The following is an 11,332-nucleotide window of genomic DNA, read 5'->3' as shown; positions in this document are numbered from 1 at the left end:
TGCTTCATTTTCTAGGAGTCATATTAACGTGAGCAGCGGCAAAGAAGAATCAGTTACAGATAACATTAAGATTTAAAGCTCAGTAAAGTCAAACATTCAAAATTAAAAATATTAAAGACAGTAAATGTTCTACATAAATACTGTCAGAAATATTTCTTGTTGGTTGAAGGTGAGATCAAACAGTGTTGATGTGATTTAGCTGAAGACTCTAAATGTCTTGTCATGTTGTTGATCCACAGTATTAAAATGATCTTGTGCTTGTGTTGTTTTCTGCTCATGTTAAATGTGATGAGATGATGTTTAACAGCAGTGGACTCGTCTCTGTGGTGAGTTGATGTTGAAGTTGTTGATCAGTGGAGTCTGACTGAAGCAGAAGGGTCTCCAGAGTTTTCATAGATCACTGAACCTTCACCTTCACCTCCATCATTCTGCACCTGTGGAAAACAACACCACAAACAAACATCACAAATACTGGTTTTACTCTGTCAAGTTGGACCTGTACAAATGTTTGAATGTTCAGAGTTTAAACTCAGTGTTTTCTTCCATCTGTGTCTTGTTCTCTGAAAAGACAAATGAGAGTCCACTTTAGCTTCAACAGCCAAACTCCAGGTTCATCAAAAGCTTTTTCTGACTAAAATTTTTATCTGTGAACGTTCTCACCTTTATTTTTAATCCACATATTGACTGTAACAACAGATATTAAGAGTGCTGCTAAACCCACAGACACAATGATGGATCTCAACAAATGAGAAGAATCTGGAAACAACAATCGTCAGGAAATAATATTAATACCATCTAACTTTAAGAATTTAATTTAAACTTTAAAACGTGTGAGAGATTCTATCTTGTTGATGTGATGGATTGTTGTTGATTGTCTGTTCTGATGAGGTTAGTTTCACTGATGTTGTCAATTCTTTACTTGTTGTTGTTGGTTTCACATCTTCACCTGAATAAATAAAACACCAACATACAACAATCTGAAACAGACTCCATGTTACCTTTACTTTATAGATGATAGAAACTGGTTTGATTCTCACCTGAGGACCGAGAGCTGAAGGTAAACAGCTGAACTTCATCAGTGTGAACATTTGTCACTTTACACTTCAATAACTCATAAATCCTCTAATTAAGGTGAGATGATGAAAATGTCACAGGGTCAGAGCAGGAAGGTGGTGATATCTCCATGTCTGATATTTCCTCTTTACCCTCATACAGCCACTCCACTGTGTATCTACATGAATCATAATCCAACACAGAGCAGAACAAGACGACTTTATCATTGTCCTCACGTTCAGTCACTGGAGAAGATGGAGATATTGAGAGAGAAAGACAACAAGAGGAAAATGAACTTCATCACTGTGATCATAATTATTGTCATGTTTCACTATGTTGTTTTAATGAGACAGTTTGACCTGGAACATCATGATGGAAATACTCACTGGCAATAACAGACAGATCAACCTCAAAGCTTGCTCCTTGTTGTCGTCCTGATATGAACTGTCTGCAGGTGTAAAGACCTACATCATCATCGGTGACCATCTTTATAACCAGAGAACAGTTTGTTGTAACTCTCAGTCTGTCTGGTTTAGATCTGATCTGTTCATGTTCAACCAGCTCTACTGTTGTTCTGTCTCTTAACCCACTGAAGTACCAGGTAGCACTGTCACAGTTCTTCTGTCCATCTGTCACATTTCCACAAGACAAAGTGACGTCATGTCCAACTCTGACAGTGACAAATGAAAGTTGTCCAGTTGTTGCTGTTGAGACAAAGAGACAGAAATGTGAAAAATAAAGTGTAACATAGACTTTTTTAAAAAAGGACCAACATGTCTCCACTTTCTTCCATTGGTCAAACTGACGCTAGTATCCAGGAATATTATTATTCACCATCTGTTGAGTTTGGAGCCAGAGTCTGATCAGTTCTGTCTGAGAGTGGAGACACATTAATGATGACCCACCACTTCCTGTAGAATTAATACTCTGCCTCCAACATTTAAGATAATAAAAATAAAAGAAGCTACCTTCTGTCAAATAGTGTTATGGATGACCTCTTGACTCCTCCTTGGAGATGGGTGAGAAACAGGGAAATTCTTTCAACTATCACACCGCTGAAATGTGTATGTATCATCTCTATCCGGGACAAATCTTCAGTCTTGACACACCAAAAGCCATAATCACTTCAAATGGTCCTTCAGTCCGCACTGTATTTAAAGATAAAAAAAAATAAAATGAGTAAGCGAGCTTATACCCCATTAATGGGAGGCGTGTGAGTGTCATTCAGGAAGCCTAATTTGCAGCATTTCACTTACCTCAAGGGCAGGAAGTTGGGGCCTATTTGCATGAAGTAAGAATAATTGAGGCTGTATCGCGGCTCCCACACATACACACACACTCATTTGCGGGGATTAGTAAACAGGTTTTGGGTATAAAACTGTAGGTCGGTCACTGTCATACGTGCATTTCATCACGGCCTGCTGCCGAAGACATCACCCCAGTATTGTCTTAGAGCCTCCAAAGAAGCACATTTTTGGGTCAGTAATCTCTATCCCATTATTATCGGTGGTTCCTTTTACTAGACCTAACATAGTCTCAGAAACCTGTAATTCAGAAACAGATTTTTTTTTCATGAAAGTATTGAAAATGGATTCTTCTAACATTTTAAGACCTACATGATTTTATTCATGTTCCATTGTTATGGTATAAGGATAACACAGGGTTTTCTTCCAGACACTAAGCAGGGGGCCTTCTTTTATCGTGCATATGATGAGGACAGCCAGGGCACTTATGTAAGATTTGATTCAAATGAAGCTATAAATTTACATTAGTATATCGTTCTCAGACCACAATCTGGCCAGGGAGTGGACTGTTTGAAGGTAGAAACAGTAACACTCTTTCCTCTTTTTCTCTGACTCTGTATCCTAGAATGTATGTGATGGATTCTATTGACTTTAGCGGATGCCAGCGATCTGTTCAGGCTTTGAGGGTTAATATGTGGCAAGAAGCTATTTCAATCATCCTTCTTGAAGAATTAACGAACGCGGATTCTAACAGTGCCATGACGTAAATAATACATCATGCCTCAAAATAAAAGCAACACGGCCGTTTTGCATGCACAGCATTTGTGCTTATGACTGACATACCGTGGACCAGACAGGGATGCCCAAAGGGCTGTATGTGGCCCACGGGCTGTAAAATGCCCAGGTCTGTACTAGAAGAAGTGGCAGTAGGAGGACGAGGATATCCGCTTCAGGACGTTGGGGCCTGCTGAGAGGGAAGGTTTTGAAGACATTCTGGAAGATTGTGACTTCTGTTTGGGAATTGACCTCAGCTTTGACTAGGTAGAGTTGTGTGTGTGTTTTAATGATGAATGACTGAGGGGAAAATTCAGTTTCACAGTCAGCACTACTATCTTTACAGTCAACGGTTGAAGCATTAGGACATATCCCTCACCCGCGAACTTCACCTCCACTGATTGAATTACAACATTTAGAACCTTCTGATTTACAGAATATTAAAAGTGTTGACAATACATTCTACTGAGCTGGAAACGCTCCTGAGTGGACGACTGGGTAGGTTATTCCGTGGTGTCTGGGCTTCAGATGAATTACCCTTCCTACAACCCTCACTGTGGAAAAAGCCACATTCTTTGACTCTTTCGGACTCAGCCCGGATTTGGAATATTATCCTACGAGCATCCTGTGTTTCCTGGAACGTCAATGCGGAATAAAACAGATCATCACAATCGACAGCTCCAGCATGAATTATCGGCTGTCTGTGGTCAGCACTGTGCACATTATTTATGTCTGAGAGGAAGCGTCCTATCTCACTATGAAGACGATCCTGTCGGTAAAGATGCCATGGTATCTGAATTTGTTAAAAAACATCAGAAATGTCTAGCAGTCCCCTGCAGCGGAAATACTAACCAGTTAGCCTGTTGTCTGCAAATGTTTAAAGATTGTTACCGTTTGATTAATAAAGCTGTATTAAAACCGTTCAACGTTGCAAACTCTTATCATTTTTTGATCATCTTGAGGAGAGAAATCTGTCCACTCCATGGTTGGACATTTTATGTCTTTCCTCCCCCTCATTGGATGAACAGAGGGGGACTCAGCAGCAGCAGCAGCAGCAGCAGCTGCAGCAACAGCTTGCTCAAGTATAGCCGATAGCTTCCACACCATGTACCTCAGCCTCACAGCCCTGAACAGTTTTCTCAAACAATTCCCCATGGTAAAGAAAACAAACGAAAAAACAAAGTGGATAAATGCACATATAGAATGAAAATGTAATCTAAAGATAAATGTGTTCTAAATAAGGAATCTATTCCAGCGGTTTTCGTGTTCCTCTCCAGGTATCGGCGACCACACGAAGTAGAGCTATTTTCATAAAGTCCTCTCCAACCAGTGAATCATACAGCTCACTTACTTTCTCAACAATATTGTCACAGGATCTCAGTTCATGTAGTATGGCTTCAGCCGCGCCTTGAATTCTGGATTTATCAACGGAGATATGAAGGGTGGTCAGTAGCTGCTGCAGGACCGGTATAAACTGTGGTGTCCAGAGTCTCCTCATCAGCCGGGGAAAGTGACTCCTGTAGAAGAAGCTGGGGACCTCAAAGATTCACTCATGGTTCCTCTGGCTATGGTGGTCTACCTGACACCCGAAGCAGATCTCGCGACGGAACTCCAGGATCCAGCTGGTCTTCAGTAGGTGGTTTGGGGAGGCACACCACCCAGCTCTCCTCTTCTACGCCTGGCACAGGAGAGGAAGGCGGAGTGGATGGTGGACTCTTCTCCTCTTCTACGATAGGAGATGAAGGTGGAGTTGGGTCAAAGATGAGAGACATGATGCTCGAAGTTGGTGTCTTCTTCAGGCCTGGGGATTGGGTGTTCAGTTTTATGCTGTGGTCAGGGAAGTGGGTGGGGGCATGGGAGTGGCCTCGTAGTCCTAAAACAGACAAGAAATGTCTTTTCTCACCAGCGTCACATCTTTCCAGAGACGGCTGTTTTGGAATAGAGCGGTGATGTGACTGGCACACACAGGCTCCTGAAAAATACCCCATTTTCAGAGCTGAAGGTGACCGGCTGGACTTTTCTTCCCGTGCATCTCCAAATTTACTCGGTAAAATCATTTACTGGAGCTGTCAGATTTGGTCTCCCATATTATCTTGATGAATTTTTTGATTTCTTCTCCCTCATGGAGCTCAAAGGGATCCTCCTCCTTCTCCCTCTTCGTTTAGCAGGACAAAGGATGGGATGTCCTCGCCTCTCATGCATCTGGCCACCAAGCCGTTCAGTACTCCCCAGTCATTTGAAGTGATTATGGCTTTCGGTGTGTCAGGACTAAAGTTCTGTCCCGGATAGAGATGATACATACACACTTCAGCGGCGTGATAGTTGAAAGAATAGCCCTGTTCCCCGTCTCCAAACACCACTCTTCCTGGAGAGGGCCCATTGGTGGCTTCTGGAATCTGCACTTAAACACCATCAGTTTTCTCTGTACCTTCCATGGCGAGGTTTCCTGAATGACGCTCACAAGCGTCTCACTAATGATACTCGAGTTGTAAGCTCTCTTACTCATTTAATTTTTTAAATTTGGTGCAGACTGGAGAATGCAACGATCGTCGGCTATCGTTAGCTTTTCACTTGGCTGAGAGCATGGGCGGGGTCGGATGGCATCACATGAGTTTTATAGAAACATGTGTAGGCATGTACGAACCTGTGTGATATCACAAGATATTCACAAGCACTTAAATTACCATCACATGTCACCTTTGACCTTTATGCTATTAATAACTCATAATTACCCCACAAGGTCACCCCCACCTTGACCTTAAAGGTGAAGATGTCATCATTTTTGATAAGATAAGATAAGATAAGATAAGAACGTGAATTAACATTAGTGATATTAATGCAGTGATGGAACTGAATGTGTTCTCTATGTATCCTTACCTGGAAACTGAAGCATCAGGATCAGGAATAAAGACATTTGAATGACACAGTCTCTAAAGAGGTTTCTACATAAATATGAATATAACATGTGACTAATGAGGTTAGTGAGGTCTCTTCCTCATAGAGACTTGAGATGTTTTCTCATGTCTCTCAGTCGGTAGGTTAGTTGACAATATTACTTCTTTGTTGCTTATATCACCAGGATTAAAATACTTAGTGTAGTAGTTTAACTTTACCTTTGATGCATTCAATGACTCTTTTCTTTATTGTGTTTTGTAGTGACACCAATAATTGACAGTCAGACGTCAGTGTAATGGAGCAAGTTGAATGTGTGAAGATTGTCCATTGAGATAAATGTTTGCACTGATGCAGTTCTTCATTTCTATAAATAGTGTTTACTATGATGAACTTATTGCACCTCTGAAGTCACTGTTTTCTGAGAAGTGAAGCGGAATTCTTCTGGTGCAGCAGCAGAGCTATGCTGGTTTGAGCCTCTAATGACGACCAGATAAACAGCACAAACACAAACTGTTAACACACTGATGACAGTGACTGTGTGTGTTGTCTAACATAGATAAGAGACTGCACAGGTTTCAATTGACAGGATTCAAAGGTGAAATATTTATGTTTTACTGCATAGTTTCATGGAATCGTCATTACAAGTTAGTTAGATGACAGTTCAGAAAACAAGTACCAATGCATTTATCGCAACCAACAATCATCACACAGTCAACTTCCTCTTGTGTTGATTAGCAACAACTTTTCTGTTCTTGACCTCCCTCTAAAACACTGTAATAAAGAGTAAGCAAAATACATCAAACATAAAAATTAAAACATGAAGTTTAAAACAGTGTTCATTCTTTATCTATGTACAGAAAAGGCATTTTGTAGAGAGTTTATGTCAACAACTTCAACGAGGGACAGAGAACAGACAACAAGGACTGAAGTCTGTGAGGAAGTGATACCTCATTAACATGTTCCACTTTAAGTAGAAACCTCTTTAGAGACTGTGTCTTTCATCAACGTGAGGACGAGAGAAGAGGACGAGAGAGACGGAGAAAAATAATGGCTGAATTTAGATGGATTCAAATGTCTTCACTCCTGATCCTGATGCTTCAGTTTCCAGGTAAAAAAAGAGGTTTCTACTTAAAGTGGAACATGTTAATGTGGTCACTTCCTCACATGAATATAACCTGTGACTCATGAGACTGGTGAGGTCACTTCCTCATCATGTCTCCAGTGTGCGTTTTCTTAGCTCTTTCAAAAATGGACAAAATTAAGTTTAAACCATTGAAATGAAGCACAATGTCGTCGTGTGGCAGAGGTTGAGGTTCTAACTTAATTAAATTATGTGTTCCTTTCACATGACTTCCTTGACAGATGTTTGGATCAGCGACAGTCTGACGTTTTTTTAGTCTTTCAGAAAATGGAAAATTGTTGTTGTAATCGCATTGGTAAATTGTTAACCAGTGTTTTTATCAGGTTATTCTACGTTTTATATCTACATTTCCTGAGTCTTTTTAATTTCCGACAGTCGCAGCTTTTGTACTTGTTGTGGAGATCGGCAGCTTCCTGGCCTTCTATAGCAAAGCAGCTGTTTGTGTGTTATCACGCTTAACATACTCCAGCGGCTTGTTTGCCAACAGCTAAGCTAGCTGTCAGCTAGCATCATCATCGAGCAAAAATGGCTCCACTTACATCTCGGTCCTCGCCTGGCTGTCTCGGCTGTGTGCGCCTGGCTAAAAAGGTATCAGAACTGGAGAGGAGAGTATTCAATCTGTACTAGATGTGGGAGGATGAGAACCTGTTGGACACCATCATCTTCAACGTTGCGCAACTGGACTCCCAGGCGCCTGACGTCACTGATCCTTGTCATGCAGCTGGGGAGGTCGGAGCAGCATCCCCTTGTCGGCCTGATGACACCGACCGCCGTCTGGAGATCCTCACACGGACTGTCGGCACCTACGAAGCCTGGGTACGGCTCGGAGCTAGACCCAAGGTCCCGGTCAGCTCGACTCCATCCCGGCCGGAGCCCTGGTCCGTTGTTGGCCCTCATCGGGGGAAAGGTGGATGTCACTCCCTTACACCTCCACCCAGCGACATCAAGCTACGCAATAAGCCTCGAGGACTTTATCCCTTTGGATGACAGGTCCCGGTCCTGTCATTTGCCATGCCGATGGTCCCATGGGGCCCGCAGCTCACCTACTCCTTGGGCTAATCCTCCCTGCATGCCCAAGCGCCCCGCTGGCAGCAAAACCTGTCGCTCCATTCCTCAGTTTACACCGGCTCCACGGAGGCCATCAACCCACCATCCTGTCCGCCACTTTCCATCATCTGCACCACCTCTGGTAATGTCTCCACCGCTGATCAGGCCCCCTCCAACTACACTAATAATTGGAGACTCCATCGTGAGGAATGTAAAATTGAGGGGAGGGCTCATATTATCTTTTTCAGGTGCGACCATTCTGGACATCTTAGACAAACTCCTGGACATCATACAATCTCATCCCAAAGCTCATAAAATTATTATAACAGTCTGAAATATTAAAACAGGACTTCCTTCTTCTTTTGCACCATCTGATCCATCTACTCCATTCCTCAGTGTTTGACGTCCCCCCTGGTTCTAGTCACTTCAGTTCCACTCCCACTTGTACTAGGACCCACTGAACCCCACAATAATAACTCAACAGTTCGCAATACAATCCCAGTTATAACCAACTTTTGGCAATCCCTTCCACGTAGGCCCACCCCTGCGGGTCCACGGACTGGAGTGGTCTTGAGGGTCTGTTCTGGGCTGCGAACCTGCAGGGGTGGGCACAGGTCCGCAATCTACACGGACATTAAGTTGGCTGTGCTGAACGTGCGTTCTCTTCCAAACAAAACTTTTATCACAAACGACATTTTACTACTAACAGAGACATGGCCTGGCACTGATGCACCAGTTATTCTCACGAAGGCTATTCTCACCTGATTTTAATTTTTTATTTTTAACTGGGGGAGTGAAGAGACGAGGAGGAACTGCATCATTCATTAAGAACTTGCTTATCTTAAATGAAATTTCTTTTGAAAAATTTCCAACATTTGAGTATCACGCTTTTGTTTTTAACAGTCCTCAAATTCTTTGCATCACAGTATACAGACCACCCCATCATTCCTCATGTTTTATAAATTAATTCTCAGAGCTAGTATCAATCGTACACTCTGCTTACAATAGAATTTTAATAACTGGCGATTTTAATTTGCATGTAGATAAAACCTCCGACACAATGTCCAGAGACTTTTTAAACATTTTATCCTGTATGGACTTTAAACTAACGTCAACAGACTACATTCCTGTAGGACTCAAACTATCGGCACACACTGATCTCCAAACTTGGCCTATCCACTGATGTGTCCTCTGTTGTTGACCTGGCTGTGTCTGACCACTACTGTGTGTATTTTAACACCACCAGTTTTAGCCCCCAAGAGCCCCGGTGAGAACAGTGAGGAAATGCTACCTAACTTCTGAAGTGGCTGCAAATTTTATTGAGATTTTACAGAGCATTCCTGCTGCAATTTTACCAGCAACATGTGATTTTGTTGTGGACGATTTTAATACAAAACTGAAGTCAACACTGGACTCAGTGGCTCCACTTTTAACTAAAATAATAAGAACAAAACCTACACCATCGCGGAGACATGAAGTCTGTAAACAATTGAAAATGACATGCAGGAGTGCAGAAAGGAAGTGGAGAAAAACAAAACTATTGGTTCATTACAAAATATTACAGAACCAACTCAAACATAGACTACTACGGAAGTATAATCGATAAGATCAGATCCGGTCTTTTAACTTCTCAAAATATCCATCTTAACACACCGGAACTGGTGCTTTTACCTGAGGAAACACTGGAGAGTTTTGCCCTGGCAAGGACGCTTGGTTGAGTTTTCTCCAAAGTAAAGCCCACAACCTGCCTTTTAGACCCAATTCCCACATGACTTTTAAGAACATTTTATGAATTCTTTGAGGAACACATTTTAAATATTGTAAATTGCTCTCTTCAGACGGGTGTCTTCCTCACTACCTTCAAAACGGCGGCAGTGAAACCCCTTCTTAAGAAGAACAATTTAGACCCCAAGATTTTTAATAATTATAGACCTGTATCCAATTTACCATTTTTAGGTAAAATTTTAGAAAAAACTTGTTTTTAATCAGGTAAACTATTCCTTGATTAGAAACAATATTCTAGAGAAATTTCAATCTGGTTTTAGGATGAACCACAGTACCAAGACTGCCCTTTTAAAGATTTTAAATGAAATCAGGTGTAGCATGGACTCACAAAAGCTCACAGTCCTGGTCTTACTGGATCTTAGTGCCACATTTGATACAGTAGACCATCGCATTTTATTAAACAGACTCAGAAACCTGGTTGGCATCTCTGGTACTGTTTTTAACTGGTTCAACTCCTATCTCACAGATCGACATTTCTTTGTAAGTATGGATACCTGTTCCTCCAGGACGCATAAAATTAAGTGTGGGGTGCCCCAGGGGTCAATTTTAGGAACCATCGAATCTCTATACGTTTCCTCTTGGGGGCGTCATCAGGAGGCAAGGCATCAACTTTCATAGTTATGCTGATGATACACAGCTGTATATCGCCGTGTCTCCTGATGACAGAGGGCCTATTGATGCCCTTTTAAACTTTATTTTAGATATTAAGTCATGGACGGCAGAGAATTTCCTACAGCTCAACCAGGACAAAACAGAGGTTTTAGTCATTGGTCCTGAACACCAGAGAGAGAAACTTTTACCAAAACTACAGGATTTTAAGATATCACAATCTGTTAAAAATCTGGGCATGATTTTAGACTCTAGCTAACTTTTATTCTGCACATCAAAAATGTAACCAAGATAGGTTTTTACCATCTTAAGAATATAGCCAAAGTCCACCCGTTTCTCTCTCAGGCTAACATGGAGGTTCTGATGAATGTTTTTATCTCCAGTCATCTGGATTATTGTAATGCTCTGCTCTCTGGTCTTCCTAAAAAAAGCATTTACGATTGACAATTACTACAGAATTCAGCCGCTTGTGTGCTGACAAAGACCAGAGGGCGAGAGCACATTACACCAGTTTTAAAATCGCTGCATTGTCTCCCCATGCATTTTAGGATTGATTTTAAGCTTCTTTTAGTAGTTTTTAAATGTCTTAATGGTCTTGGGCCTTCTTATCTGTCTGACTTGCTTTTACCGTATCAACCCTGGTGTACCCTGAGGTCCTCCAGCACCGGCCTTTTAACAATATCACAAGTTTGACCTAAGACAGACAGGGAGGCGGCATTCAGTTATTATGGCTCCTGACTGTGGAACAGCTGCCAGAGAACCTCAGGGCTGCAGAGACTGTTGA

General features: G+C 41.8%; 1 long non-coding RNA gene across 1 annotated transcript; it reads right to left on the bottom strand.

Annotated features, from left to right (window-relative positions):
• Positions 1-530: 530 nt before the first annotated feature.
• On the bottom strand, positions 531-1,079 carry LOC124999304. Its single transcript, XR_007111181.1, has 3 exons — positions 1,038-1,079; positions 661-946; positions 531-560 (listed from the first exon to the last, which is right to left on the bottom strand). It is a non-coding gene; the product is annotated as an uncharacterized LOC124999304 (long non-coding RNA).
• Positions 1,080-11,332: the final 10,253 nt, after the last annotated feature.

Source organism: Mugil cephalus, chromosome 21 (assembly GCF_022458985.1).
Source record: "Mugil cephalus isolate CIBA_MC_2020 chromosome 21, CIBA_Mcephalus_1.1, whole genome shotgun sequence".
Taxonomy (NCBI): domain Eukaryota; kingdom Metazoa; phylum Chordata; class Actinopteri; order Mugiliformes; family Mugilidae; genus Mugil; species Mugil cephalus.
This window is presented reverse-complemented; position numbering and strand designations above follow the sequence as displayed.